Genomic DNA, 14,208 nt, shown 5'->3' on the forward strand with positions numbered 1-14,208 from the left:
AAACAAAGGGGCCTCCTGGGATAACCACACACTACTTCCTCACAAAGAGCACACAGAGGGTGTGTGATATGACATAGGCACAGCAGCCCAGCTAGCTCAGTCGGTAGAGCATGAGACTCTTAATCTCAGGGTCGTGGGTTCGAGCCCCACGTTGGGCGTGATGCTTTATAAAGGCTTCTCCATTTTCGGGTTTAACATTAACTCCCACCTTTTTTAGATATTTTGCTGAGGCTTAAAACTACACACACACACATCCTGCAGTTTGCCTCACGATTCCCACAGGACTCCACACAATGCAGCACTTCCCGCCCTGGGAGGCGCCGCTGGGAGCTGTCCTAGGCCGAGCCTTTCCTGCGCCCTTTCCTAGCCTGAGCCGCCCGTGCTTACAGCGAGCTCGGAGTCCGCTCCGGTCCGTCCTGTCCACCCCCATCCTTTCAAAAAGAGGAGTTTTACGGTCTCATCCCCGCTGGTGTTATGATTAAAGTAGGTATGAAAACTACTTTATGTCAGCAGCGGGATTTGACCACGGGACTGGGGAAGATACTGCTCTTGAATGTGGCACCTTACACCGCTCGGCCATTCCGGCAGACTTCGGAAAACGGCTCTGGAGGCTGACTGCCACCTCGCGAAACAGGGAGAGTTCACACTCTTCTCTACTGGACATTTAAGCATGTGCCCAGAGACAGGTTGAAAGGACAGATGCATGTATGTACCAGAGTGAGCTCCAGAAAGACTGATGGGGACATAAGACTGGGGTAGAGCGAGAGATGGAGAAAGAGAAAGGTGCCTGTGTCAGGTCAGCAGCAGAGAAATTGAAACCAAGGGGCCTCCTGGGATAAACCCACACTACTTCCTCACAAAGAACACACAGAGGGTGTGTGAAATGATATAGCCACAGCAGCCCGACTAGCTCAGTCGGTAGAGCATGAGACTCTTAATCTCAGGGTCGTGGGTTCGAGCCCCACGTTGGGCGTGATGCTTTATAAAGGCTTCTCCATTTTCGGGTTTAACATTAACTCTCACCTTTTTTAGATATTTTGCTGAGGCTTAAAACTACACACACACACATCCTGCCGTTTGCCTCACGATTCCCACAGGACTCCACACAATGCAGCACTTCCCGCCCTGGGAGGCGCCGCTGGGAGCTGTCCTAGGCCGAGCCTTTCCTGCGCCCTTTCCTAGCCTGAGCCGCCCGTGCTTACAGCGAGCTCGGAGTCCGCTCCGGTCCGTCCTGTCCCCCCCCATCCTTTCAAAAAGAGGAATTTAAAGTCTCATCCCTGCTGGTGTTATGATTAAAGTAGGTATGACAACTACTTTATGTCGGCAGCAGGATTTAATTACGGGACTGGGGAAGATACTGCTCTTGAATGTGGCGCCTTACACCGCTCGGCCATTCCGGCAGCCAGCAGAACACGGGTCTGGAGGCTGACTGCCCCCTCGCGAAACAGGGAGAGTTCACACTGTTCTCTACTGGACATTTAAGAATGTGCCCAGAGACAGGTTGAGAGGACAGATGCATGTATGTACCAGAGTGAGCTCCAGAGAGACTGATGGGGACATAAGACTGGGGTAGAGCGAGAGATGGAGAAATAGGAAGGTGCCTGGGTCGAGTCAGCAGCAGAGAAAATGAAACAAAGGGGCCTCCTGGGATAACCACACACTACTTCCTCACAAAGAACACACAGAGGGTGTGTGAAATGACATAGGCACAGCAGCCTGGCTAGCTCAATCGGTAGAGCATGAGACTCTTAATCTCAGGGTTGTGGGTTCGAGCCCCACGTTGGGTGTAATGCTTTTTAAAGGCTTCTCCCTTTTCGGGTTTAACATTAACTCTCACCTTTTTCAGATATTTCGCTGAGGCTTAAAAATACACAAACACACATCCTGCTGTTTGCCTCACGATTCCCACAGGACTCCACACAACGCAGCACTTATCGCCCTGGGAGGCGCCGCTGGGAGCGGTCCTCGGCCGAGCCTTTCCTGCCCCCTTTCCTAGCCTGAGCCGCCCGTGCTTACAGCGAGCTCGGAGTCCGCTCCGGTCCGTCCTGTCCCCCCCCATCCTTTCAAAAAGAGGAGTTTAAAGTCTCATCCCTGCTGGTGTTATGATTAAAATAGGTATGAAAACTACTTTATGTCGGCAGCGGGATTTGATCACGGGACTGGGGAAAATACTGCTCTTGAATGTGGCGCCTTACACCGCTCGGCCATTCCGGCAGCATGCAGAACACGGCTCTGGAGGCTGACTGCCACCTCGCGACACAGGGAGAGTTCACACTGTTCTCTACTGGACATTTAAGTATGTGCCCAGAGACAGGTTGAGAGGACAGATGCATGTATGTACCAGAGTGAGCTCCAGAGAGACTGATGGGGACATAAGACTGGGGTAGAGCGAGAGATGGAGAAAGAGAAAGGTGCCTGTGTCGAGTCAGCAGCAGAGAAAATGAAACAAAGGGGCCTCCTGGGATAACCACACACTACTTCCTTACAAAGAACACACAGAGGGTGTGTGAAATGACAGGCACAGCAGGCCGGCTAGCTCAGTCGGTAGAGCATGAGACTCTTAATCTCAGGGTCGTGGGTTCGAGCCCCACGTTGGGCGTGATGCTTTTTAAAGGCTTCTCCATTTTCGGGTTTAACATTAACTCTCACCTTTTTCAGATATTTCGCTGAGGCTTAAAACTACACACACACACACATCCTGCAGTTTGCCTCACGATTCCCACAGGACTCCACACAACGCAGCACTTCCCGCCCTGGGAGGCGCCGCTGGGAGCGGTCCTAGGCCGAGCCTTTCCTGCGCCCTTTCCTAGCCTGAGCCGCCCGTGCTTACAGCGAGCTCGGAGTCCGCTCCGGTCCGTCCTGTCCACCCCCATCCTTTCAAAAAGAGGAGTTTTACGGTCTCATCCCCGCTGGTGTTATGATTAAAGTAGGTATGAAAACTACTTTATGTCAGCAGCGGGATTTGACCACGGGACTGGGGAAGATACTGCTCTTGAATGTGGCACCTTACACCGCTCGGCCATTCCGGCAGACTTCGGAAAACGGCTCTGGAGGCTGACTGCCACCTCGCGAAACAGGGAGAGTTCACACTCTTCTCTACTGGACATTTAAGCATGTGCCCAGAGACAGGTTGAAAGGACAGATGCATGTATGTACCAGCTTGAGCTCCAGAAAGACTGATGGGGACATAAGACTGGGGTAGAGCGAGAGATGGAGAAAGAGAAAGGTGCCTGTGTCGAGTCAGCAGCAGAGAAAATGAAACAAAGGGGCCTCCTGGGATAACCACACTACTTCCTCACAAAGAGCACACAGAGGGTGTGTGAAATGACATGGGCACAGCAGCCCGGCTAGCTCAGTCGGTAGAGCATGAGACTCTTAATTTCAGGGTCGTGGGTTCGAGCCCCACGTTGGGCGTGATGCTTTATAAAGGCTTCTCCATTTTCGGGTTTAACATTAACTCTCACCTTTTTTAGATATTTTGCTGAGGCTTAAAACTACACACACACACATCCTGCAGTTTGCCTCACGATTCCCACAGGACTCCACACAATGCAGCACTTCCCGCCCTGGGAGGCGCCGCTGGGAGCTGTCCTAGGCCGAGCCTTTCCTGCGCCCTTTCCTAGCCTGAGCCGCCCGTGCTTACAGCGAGCTCGGAGTCCGCTCCGGTCCGTCCTGTCCACCCCCATCCTTTCAAAAAGAGGAGTTTTACGGTCTCATCCCCGCTGGTGTTATGATTAAAGTAGGTATGAAAACTACTTTATGTCAGCAGCGGGATTTGACCACGGGACTGGGGAAGATACTGCTCTTGAATGTGGCACCTTACACCACTCGGCCATTCCGGCAGACTTCGGAAAACGGCTCTGGAGGCTGACTGCCACCTCGCGAAACAGTGAGAGTTCACACTCTTCTCTACTGGACATTTAAGCATGTGCCCAGAGACAGGTTGAAAGGACAGATGCATGTATGTACCAGAGTGAGCTCCAGAAAGACTGATGGGGACATAAGACTGGGGTAGAGCGAGAGATGGAGAAAGAGAAAGGTGCCTGTGTCAGGTCAGCAGCAGAGAAATTGAAACAAAGGGGCCTCCTGGGATAACCACACACTACTTCCTCACAAAGAACACACAGAGGGTGTGTGAAATGATATAGACACAGCAGCCTGGCTAGCTCAGTCGGTAGAGCATGAGACTTTTAATCTCAGGGTCGTGGGTTCGAGCCCCACGTTGGGCGTGATGCTTTTTAAAGGCTTCTCCATTTTCGGGTTTAACATTAACTCTCACCTTTTTCAGATATTTCGCTGAGGCTTAAAACTACACACACACATCCTGCAGTTTGCCTCACGATTCCCACAGGACTCCACACAACGCAGCACTTCCCGCCCTGGGATGCGCCGCTCGGAGCGGTCCTAGGCCGAGCCTTTCCTGCGCCCTTTCCAAGCCTGAGCCGCCCGTGCTTACAGCGAGCTCGGAGTCCGCTCCGGTCCGTCCTGTCCACCCCCATCCTTTCAAAAAGAGGAGTTTTACGGTCTCATCCCCGCTGGTGTTATGATTAAAGTAGGTATGAAAACTACTTTATGTCAGCAGCTGGATTTGACCACGGGACTGGGGAAGATACTGCTCTTGAATGTGGCACCTTACACCGCTCGGCCATTCCGGCAGACTTCGGAAAACGGCTCTGGAGGCTGACTGCCACCTCGCGAAACAGGGAGAGTTCACACTCTTCTCTACTGGACATTTAAGCATGTGCCCAGAGACAGGTTGAAAGGACAGATGCATGTATGTACCAGCTTGAGCTCCAGAAAGACTGATGGGGACATAAGACTGGGGTAGAGCGAGAGATGGAGAAAGAGAAAGGTGCCTGTGTCGAGTCAGCAGCAGAGAAAATGAAACAAAGGGGCCTCCTGGGATAACCACACACTACTTCCTCACAAAGAGCACACAGAGGGTGTGTGAAATGACATAGGCACAGCAGCCCGGCTAGCTCAGTCGGTAGAGCATGAGACTCTTAATTTCAGGGTCGTGGGTTCGAGCCCCACGTTGGGCGTGATGCTTTATAAAGGCTTCTCCATTTTCGGGTTAAACATTAACTCTCACCTTTTTTAGATATTTTGCTGAGGCTTAAAACTACACACACACACATCCTGCCGTTTGCCTCACGATTCCCACAGGACTCCACACAATGCAGCACTTCCCGCCCTGGGAGGCGCCGCTGGGAGCTGTCCTAGGCCGAGCCTTTCCTGCGCCCTTTCCTAGCCTGAGCCGCCCGTGCTTACAGCGAGCTCGGAGTCCGCTCCGGTCCGTCCTGTCCCCCCCCATCCTTTCAAAAAGAGGAATTTAAAGTCTCATCCCTGCTGGTGTTATGATTAAAGTAGGTATGACAACTACTTTATGTCGGCAGCAGGATTTAATTACGGGACTGGGGAAGATACTGCTCTTGAATGTGGCGCCTTACACCGCTCGGCCATTCCGGCAGCCAGCAGAACACGGCTCTGGAGGCTGACTGCCCCCTCGCGAAACAGGGAGAGTTCACACTGTTCTCTACTGGACATTTAAGAATGTGCCCAGAGACAGGTTGAGAGGACAGATGCATGTATGTACCAGAGTGAGCTCCAGAGAGACTGATGGGGACATAAGACTGGGGTAGAGCGAGAGATGGAGAAATAGGAAGGTGCCTGGGTCGAGTCAGCAGCAGAGAAAATGAAACAAAGGGGCCTCCTGGGATAACCACACACTACTTCCTCACAAAGAACACACAGAGGGTGTGTGAAATGACATAGGCACAGCAGCCTGGCTAGCTCAATCGGTAGAGCATGAGACTCTTAATCTCAGGGTTGTGGGTTCGAGCCCCACGTTGGCTGTAATGCTTTTTAAAGGCTTCTCCCTTTTCGGGTTTAACATTAACTCTCACCTTTTTCAGATATTTCGCTGAGGCTTAAAAATACACAAACACACATCCTGCTGTTTGCCTCACGATTCCCACAGGACTCCACACAACGCAGCACTTATCGCCCTGGGAGGCGCCGCTGGGAGCGGTCCTCGGCCGAGCCTTTCCTGCCCCCTTTCCTAGCCTGAGCCGCCCGTGCTTACAGCGAGCTCGGAGTCCGCTCCGGTCCGTCCTGTCCCCCCCATCCTTTCAAAAAGAGGAGTTTAAAGTCTCATCCCTGCTGGTGTTATGATTAAAATAGGTATGAAAACTACTTTATGTCGGCAGCGGGATTTGATCACGGGACTGGGGAAAATACTGCTCTTGAATGTGGCGCCTTACACCGCTCGGCCATTCCAGCAGCATGCAGAACACGGCTCTGGAGGCTGACTGCCACCTCGCGACACAGGGAGAGTTCACACTGTTCTCTACTGGACATTTAAGTATGTGCCCAGAGACAGGTTGAGAGGACAGATGCATGTATGTACCAGAGTGAGCTCCAGAGAGACTGATGGGGACATAAGACTGGGGTAGAGCGAGAGATGGAGAAAGAGAAAGGTGCCTGTGTCGAGTCAGCAGCAGAGAAAATGAAACAAAGGGGCCTCCTGGGATAACCACACACTACTTCCTTACAAAGAACACACAGAGGGTGTGTGAAATGACAGGCACAGCAGCCTGGCTAGCTCAGTCGGTAGAGCATGAGACTCTTAATCTCAGGGTCGTGGGTTCGAGCCCCACGTTGGGCGTGATGCTTTTTAAAGGCTTCTCCATTTTCGGGTTTAACATTAACTCTCACCTTTTTCAGATATTTCGCTGAGGCTTAAAACTACACACACACACACACATCCTGCAGTTTGCCTCACGATTCCCACAGGACTCCACACAACGCAGCACTTCCCGCCCTGGGAGGCGCCGCTGGGAGCGGTCCTAGGCCGAGCCTTTCCTGCGCCCTTTCCTAGCCTGAGCCGCCCGTGCTTACAGCGAGCTCGGAGTCCGCTCCGGTCCGTCCTGTCCCCCCCCCTATCCTTTCAAAACGAGGAGTTTAAGGTCTCATCCCCGCTGGTGTTATGATTAAAGTAGGTATGAAAACTACTTTATGTCGGCAGCGGGATTTAATTACGGGACTGGGGAAGATACTGCTCTTGAATGTGGCGCCTTACACCGCTCGGCCATTCCGGCAGCCTCCGGAACACGGCTCTGGAGGCTGACTGCCCCCTCGCGAAACAGGGAGAGTTCACACTGTTCTCTACTGGACATTTAAGTATGTGCCCAGAGACAGGTTGAGAGGACAGATGCATGTATGTACCAGAGTGAGCTCCAGAGAGACTGATGGGGACATAAGACTGGGGTAGAGCGAGAGATGGAGAAAGAGAAAGGTGCCTGTGTCGAGTCAGCAGCAGAGAAAATGAAACAAAGGGGCCTCCTGGGATAACCACACACTACTTCCTCACAAAGAGCACACAGAGGGTGTGTGAAATGACATAGGCACAGCAGCCCGGCTAGCTCAGTCGGTAGAGCATGAGACTCTTAATCTCAGGGTCGTGGGTTCGAGCCCCACGTTGGGCGTGATGCTTTATAAAGGCTTCTCCATTTTCGGGTTTAACATTAACTCTCACCTTTTTTAGATATTTTGCTGAGGCTTAAAACTACACACACACACATCCTGCAGTTTGCCTCACGATTCCCACAGGACTCCACACAATGCAGCACTTCCCGCCCTGGGAGGCGCCGCTGGGAGCTGTCCTAGGCCGAGCCTTTCCTGCGCCCTTTCCTAGCCTGAGCCGCCCGTGCTTACAGCGAGCTCGGAGTCCGCTCCGGTCCGTCCTGTCCACCCCCATCCTTTCAAAAAGAGGAGTTTTACGGTCTCATCCCCGCTGGTGTTATGATTAAAGTAGGTATGAAAACTACTTTATGTCAGCAGCGGGATTTGACCACGGGACTGGGGAAGATACTGCTCTTGAATGTGGCACCTTACACCGCTCGGCCATTCCGGCAGATTTCGGAAAACGGCTCTGGAGGCTGACTGCCACCTCGCGAAACAGGGAGAGTTCACACTCTTCTCTACTGGACATTTAAGCATGTGCCCAGAGACAGGTTGAAAGGACAGATGCATGTATGTACCAGAGTGAGCTCCAGAAAGACTGATGGGGACATAAGACTGGGGTAGAGCGAGAGATGGAGAAAGAGAAAGGTGCCTGTGTCAGGTCAGCAGCAGAGAAATTGAAACAAAGGGGCCTCCTGGGATAACCACACACTACTTCCTCACAAAGAACACACAGAGGGTGTGTGAAATGATATAGCCACAGTAGCCTGGCTAGCTCAGTCGGTAGAGCATGAGACTCTTAATCTCAGGGTCGTGGGTTCGAGCCCCACGTTGGGCGTGATGCTTTTTAAAGGCTTCTCCATTTTCGGGTTTAACATTAACTCTCACCTTTTTCAGATATTTCGCTGAGGCTTAAAACTACACACACACACACATCCTGCAGTTTGCCTCACGATTCCCACAGGACTCCACACAACGCAGCACTTCCCGCCCTGGGATGCGCCGCTCGGAGCGGTCCTAGGCCGAGCCTTTCCTGCGCCCTTTCCAAGCCTGAGCCGCCCGTGCTTACAGCGAGCTCGGAGTCCGCTCCGGTCCGTCCTGTCCACCCCCATCCATTCAAAAAGAGGAGTTTTACGGTCTCATCCCCGCTGGTGTTATGATTAAAGTAGGTATGAAAACTACTTTAAGTCAGCAGCGGGATTTGACCACGGGACTGGGGAAGATACTGCTCTTGAATGTGGCACCTTACACCGCTCGGCCATTCCGGCAGACTTCGGAAAACGGCTCTGGAGGCTGACTGCCACCTCGCGAAACAGGGAGAGTTCACACTCTTCTCTACTGGACATTTAAGCATGTGCCCAGAGACAGGTTGAAAGGACAGATGCATGTATGTACCAGCTTGAGCTCCAGAAAGACTGATGGGGACATAAGACTGGGGTAGAGCGAGAGATGGAGAAAGAGAAAGGTGCCTGTGTCGAGTCAGCAGCAGAGAAAATGAAACAAAGGGGCCTCCTGGGATAACCACACACTACTTCCTCACAAAGAGCACACAGAGGGTGTGTGAAATGACATAGGCACAGCAGCCCGGCTAGCTCAGTCGGTAGAGCATGAGACTCTTAATTACAGGGTCGTGGGTTCGAGCCCCACGTTGGGATTGATGCTTTATAAAGGCTTCTCCATTTTCGGGTTTAACATTAACTCTCACCTTTTTTAGATATTTTGCTGAGGCTTAAAACTACACACACACACATCCTGCAGTTTGCCTCACGATTCCCACAGGACTCCACACAATGCAGCACTTCCCGCCCTGGGAGGCGCCGCTGGGAGCTGTCCTAGGCCGAGCCTTTCCTGCGCCCTTTCCTAGCCTGAGCCGCCCGTGCTTACAGCGAGCTCGGAGTCCGCTCCGGTCCGTCCTGTCCCCCCCCATCCTTTCAAAAAGAGGAATTTAAAGTCTCATCCCTGCTGGTGTTATGATTAAAGTAGGTATGACAACTACTTTATGTCGGCAGCAGGATTTAATTACGGGACTGGGGAAGATACTGCTCTTGAATGTGGCGCCTTACACCGCTCGGCCATTCCGGCAGCCAGCAGAACACGGCTCTGGAGGCTGACTGCCCCCTCGCGAAACAGGGAGAGTTCACACTGTTCTCTACTGGACATTTAAGAATGTGCCCAGAGACAGGTTGAGAGGACAGATGCATGTATGTACCAGAGTGAGCTCCAGAGAGACTGATGGGGACATAAGACTGGGGTAGAGCGAGAGATGGAGAAATAGGAAGGTGCCTGGGTCGAGTCAGCAGCAGAGAAAATGAAACAAAGGGGCCTCCTGGGATAACCACACACTACTTCCTCACAAAGAACACACAGAGGGTGTGTGAAATGACATAGGCACAGCAGCCTGGCTAGCTCAATCGGTAGAGCATGAGACTCTTAATCTCAGGGTTGTGGGTTCGAGCCCCACGTTGGGTGTAATGCTTTTTAAAGGCTTCTCCCTTTTCGGGTTTAACATTAACTCTCACCTTTTTCAGATATTTCGCTGAGGCTTAAAAATACACAAACACACATCCTGCTGTTTGCCTCACGATTCCCACAGGACTCCACACAACGCAGCACTTATCGCCCTGGGAGGCGCCGCTGGGAGCGGTCCTCGGCCGAGCCTTTCCTGCCCCCTTTCCTAGCCTGAGCCGCCCGTGCTTACAGCGAGCTCGGAGTCCGCTCCGGTCCGTCCTGTCCCCCCCCATCCTTTCAAAAAGAGGAGTTTAAAGTCTCATCCCTGCTGGTGTTATGATTAAAATAGGTATGAAAACTACTTTATGTCGGCAGCGGGATTTGATCACGGGACTGGGGAAAATACTGCTCTTGAATGTGGCGCCTTACACCGCTCGGCCATTCCGGCAGCATGCAGAACACGGCTCTGGAGGCTGACTGCCACCTCGCGACACAGGGAGAGTTCACACTGTTCTCTACTGGACATTTAAGTATGTGCCCAGAGACAGGTTGAGAGGACAGATGCATGTATGTACCAGAGTGAGCTCCAGAGAGACTGATGGGGACATAAGACTGGGGTAGAGCGAGAGATGGAGAAAGAGAAAGGTGCCTGTGTCGAGTCAGCAGCAGAGAAAATGAAACAAAGGGGCCTCCTGGGATAACCACACACTACTTCCTTACCAAGAACACACAGAGGGTGTGTGAAATGACAGGCACAGCAGCCCGGCTAGCTCAGTCGGTAGAGCATGAGACTCTTAATCTCAGGGTCGTGGGTTCGAGCCCCACGTTGGGCGTGATGCTTTTTAAAGGCTTCTCCATTTTCGGGTTTAACATTAACTCTCACCTTTTTTAGATATTTTGCTGAGGCTTAAAACTACACACACACACATCCTGCAGTTTGCCTCACGATTCCCACAGGACTCCACACAATGCAGCACTTCCCGCCCTGGGAGGCGCCGCTGGGAGCTGTCCTAGGCCGAGCCTTTCCTGCGCCCTTTCCTAGCCTGAGCCGCCCGTGCTTACAGCGAGCTCGGAGTCCGCTCCGGTCCGTCCTGTCCACCCCCATCCTTTCAAAAAGAGGAGTTTTACGGTCTCATCCCCGCTGGTGTTATGATTAAAGTAGGTATGAAAACTACTTTATGTCAGCAGCGGGATTTGACCACGGGACTGGGGAAGATACTGCTCTTGAATGTGGCACCTTACACCGCTCGGCCATTCCGGCAGATTTCGGAAAACGGCTCTGGAGGCTGACTGCCACCTCGCGAAACAGGGAGAGTTCACACTCTTCTCTACTGGACATTTAAGCATGTGCCCAGAGACAGGTTGAAAGGACAGATGCATGTATGTACCAGAGTGAGCTCCAGAAAGACTGATGGGGACATAAGACTGGGGTAGAGCGAGAGATGGAGAAAGAGAAAGGTGCCTGTGTCAGGTCAGCAGCAGAGAAATTGAAACAAAGGGGCCTCCTGGGATAACCACACACTACTTCCTCACAAAGAACACACAGAGGGTGTGTGAAATGATATAGCCACAGCAGCCTGGCTAGCTCAGTCGGTAGAGCATGAGACTCTTAATCTCAGGGTCGTGGGTTCGAGCCCCACGTTGGGCGTGATGCTTTTTAAAGGCTTCTCCATTTTCGGGTTTAACATTAACTCTCACCTTTTTCAGATATTTCGCTGAGGCTTAAAACTACACACACACACACATCCTGCAGTTTGCCTCACGATTCCCACAGGACTCCACACAACGCAGCACTTCCCGCCCTGGGATGCGCCGCTCGGAGCGGTCCTAGGCCGAGCCTTTCCTGCGCCCTTTCCAAGCCTGAGCCGCCCGTGCTTACAGCGAGCTCGGAGTCCGCTCCGGTCCGTCCTGTCCACCCCCATCCATTCAAAAAGAGGAGTTTTACGGTCTCATCCCCGCTGGTGTTATGATTAAAGTAGGTATGAAAACTACTTTAAGTCAGCAGCGGGATTTGACCACGGGACTGGGGAAGATACTGCTCTTGAATGTGGCACCTTACACCGCTCGGCCATTCCGGCATACTTCGGAAAACGGCTCTGGAGGCTGACTGCCACCTCGCGAAACAGGGAGAGTTCACACTCTTCTCTACTGGACATTTAAGCATGTGCCCAGAGACAGGTTGAAAGGACAGATGCATGTATGTACCAGCTTGAGCTCCAGAAAGACTGATGGGGACATAAGACTGGGGTAGAGCGAGAGATGGAGAAAGAGAAAGGTGCCTGTGTCGAGTCAGCAGCAGAGAAAATGAAACAAAGGGGCCTCCTGGGATAACCACACTACTTCCTCACAAAGAGCACACAGAGGGTGTGTGAAATGACATAGGCACAGCAGCCCGGCTAGCTCAGTCGGTAGAGCATGAGACTCTTAATTTCAGGGTCGTGGGTTCGAGCCCCACGTTGGGCGTGATGCTTTATAAAGGCTTCTCCATTTTCGGGTTTAACATTAACTCTCACCTTTTTTAGATATTTTGCTGAGGCTTAAAACTACACACACACACATCCTGCAGTTTGCCTCACGATTCCCACAGGACTCCACACAATGCAGCACTTCCCGCCCTGGGAGGCGCCGCTGGGAGCTGTCCTAGGCCGAGCCTTTCCTGCGCCCTTTCCTAGCCTGAGCCGCCCGTGCTTACAGCGAGCTCGGAGTCCGCTCCGGTCCGTCCTTTCCCCCCCCATCCTTTCAAAAAGAGGAATTTAAAGTCTCATCCCTGCTGGTGTTATGATTAAAGTAGGTATGACAACTACTTTATGTCGGCAGCAGGATTTAATTACGGGACTGGGGAAGATACTGCTCTTGAATGTGGCGCCTTACACCGCTCGGCCATTCCGGCAGCCTGCAGAACACGGCTCTGGAGGCTGACTGCCCCCTCGCGAAACAGGGAGAGTTCACACTGTTCTCTACTGGACATTTAAGAATGTGCCCAGAGACAGGTTGAGAGGACAGATGCATGTATGTACCAGAGTGAGCTCCAGAGAGACTGATGGGGACATAAGACTGGGGTAGAGCGAGAGATGGAGAAATAGGAAGGTGCCTGGGTCGAGTCAGCAGCAGAGAAAATGAAACAAAGGGGCCTCCTGGGATAACCACACACTACGTCCTCACAAAGAACACACAGAGGGTGTGTGAAATGACATAGGCACACCAGCCTGGCTAGCTCAATCGGTAGAGCATGAGACTCTTAATCTCAGGGTTGTTGGTTCGAGCCCCACGTTGGGTGTAATGCTTTTTAAAGGCTTCTCCCTTTTCGGGTTTAACATTAACTCTCACCTTTTTCAGATATTTCGCTGAGGCTTAAAAATACACAAACACACATCCTGCTGTTTGCCTCACGATTCCCACAGGACTCCACACAACGCAGCACTTATCGCCCTGGGAGGCGCCGCTGGGAGCGGTCCTCGGCCGAGCCTTTCCTGCCCCCTTTCCTAGCCTGAGCCGCCCGTGCTTACAGCGAGCTCGGAGTCCGCTCCGGTCCGTCCTGTCCCCCCCCATCCTTTCAAAAAGAGGAATTTAAAGTCTCATCCCTGCTGGTGTTATGATTAAAATAGGTATGAAAACTACTTTATGTCGGCAGCGGGATTTGATCACGGGACTGGGGAAAATACTGCTCTTGAATGTGGCGCCTTACACCGCTCTGCCATTCCGGCAGCATGCAGAACACGGCTCTGGAGGCTGACTGCCACCTCGCGACACAAGGAGAGTTCACACTGTTCTCTACTGGACATTTAAGTATGTGCCCAGAGACAGGTTGAGAGGACAGATACATGTATGTACCAGAGTGAGCTCCAGAGAGACTGATGGGGACATAAGACTGGGGTAGAGCGAGAGATGGAGAAAGAGAAAGGTGCCTGTGTCGAGTCAGCAGCAGAGAAAATGAAACAAAGGGGCCTCCTGGGATAACCACACACTACTTCCTTACAAAGAACACACAGAGGGTGTGTGAAATGACAGGCACAGCAGCCCGGCTAGCTCAGTCGGTAGAGCATGAGACTCTTAATCTCAGGGTCGTGGGTTCGAGCCCCACGTTGGGCGTGATGCTTTTTAAAGGCTTCTCCATTTTCGGGTTTAACATTAACTCTCACCTTTTTCAGATATTTCGCTGAGGCTTAAAACTACACACACACACACATCCTGCAGTTTGCCTCACGATTCCCACAGGACTCCACACAACGCAGCACTTCCCGCCCTGGGAGGCGCCGCTGGGAGCGGTCCTAGGCCGAGCCTTTCCTGCGCCCTTTC

At 52.4% G+C, this 14,208-nt stretch overlaps 12 non-coding genes across 12 annotated transcripts; all 12 read left to right on the forward strand.

Annotated features, from left to right (window-relative positions):
- Positions 1 to 85: 85 nt before the first annotated feature.
- Positions 86 to 158, forward strand: TRNAK-CUU (transfer RNA lysine (anticodon CUU)). Its single transcript has one exon. It is a non-coding gene; the product is annotated as a tRNA-Lys (tRNA).
- Positions 159 to 900: 742 nt separating this feature from the next.
- On the forward strand, positions 901 to 973 carry TRNAK-CUU (transfer RNA lysine (anticodon CUU)). The gene has a single exon. It is a non-coding gene; the product is annotated as a tRNA-Lys (tRNA).
- Positions 974 to 3,341: 2,368 nt separating this feature from the next.
- On the forward strand, positions 3,342 to 3,414 carry TRNAK-CUU (transfer RNA lysine (anticodon CUU)). Its single transcript has one exon. It is a non-coding gene; the product is annotated as a tRNA-Lys (tRNA).
- Positions 3,415 to 4,156: 742 nt separating this feature from the next.
- TRNAK-UUU (transfer RNA lysine (anticodon UUU)) lies at positions 4,157 to 4,229 on the forward strand. The gene has a single exon. It is a non-coding gene; the product is annotated as a tRNA-Lys (tRNA).
- Positions 4,230 to 4,969: 740 nt separating this feature from the next.
- TRNAK-CUU (transfer RNA lysine (anticodon CUU)) lies at positions 4,970 to 5,042 on the forward strand. The gene has a single exon. It is a non-coding gene; the product is annotated as a tRNA-Lys (tRNA).
- Positions 5,043 to 6,594: 1,552 nt separating this feature from the next.
- Positions 6,595 to 6,667, forward strand: TRNAK-CUU (transfer RNA lysine (anticodon CUU)). The gene has a single exon. It is a non-coding gene; the product is annotated as a tRNA-Lys (tRNA).
- A 747-nt stretch (positions 6,668 to 7,414) lies between these two features.
- Positions 7,415 to 7,487, forward strand: TRNAK-CUU (transfer RNA lysine (anticodon CUU)). Its single transcript has one exon. It is a non-coding gene; the product is annotated as a tRNA-Lys (tRNA).
- A 742-nt stretch (positions 7,488 to 8,229) lies between these two features.
- TRNAK-CUU (transfer RNA lysine (anticodon CUU)) lies at positions 8,230 to 8,302 on the forward strand. Its single transcript has one exon. It is a non-coding gene; the product is annotated as a tRNA-Lys (tRNA).
- Positions 8,303 to 10,672: 2,370 nt separating this feature from the next.
- On the forward strand, positions 10,673 to 10,745 carry TRNAK-CUU (transfer RNA lysine (anticodon CUU)). Its single transcript has one exon. It is a non-coding gene; the product is annotated as a tRNA-Lys (tRNA).
- Positions 10,746 to 11,487: 742 nt separating this feature from the next.
- Positions 11,488 to 11,560, forward strand: TRNAK-CUU (transfer RNA lysine (anticodon CUU)). The gene has a single exon. It is a non-coding gene; the product is annotated as a tRNA-Lys (tRNA).
- Positions 11,561 to 12,302: 742 nt separating this feature from the next.
- Positions 12,303 to 12,375, forward strand: TRNAK-CUU (transfer RNA lysine (anticodon CUU)). Its single transcript has one exon. It is a non-coding gene; the product is annotated as a tRNA-Lys (tRNA).
- A 1,553-nt stretch (positions 12,376 to 13,928) lies between these two features.
- Positions 13,929 to 14,001, forward strand: TRNAK-CUU (transfer RNA lysine (anticodon CUU)). The gene has a single exon. It is a non-coding gene; the product is annotated as a tRNA-Lys (tRNA).
- Positions 14,002 to 14,208: the final 207 nt, after the last annotated feature.

The sequence above is a fragment of the Pleurodeles waltl genome, chromosome 6 (assembly GCF_031143425.1).
Source record: "Pleurodeles waltl isolate 20211129_DDA chromosome 6, aPleWal1.hap1.20221129, whole genome shotgun sequence".
In the NCBI taxonomy this organism is placed as follows: domain Eukaryota; kingdom Metazoa; phylum Chordata; class Amphibia; order Caudata; family Salamandridae; genus Pleurodeles; species Pleurodeles waltl.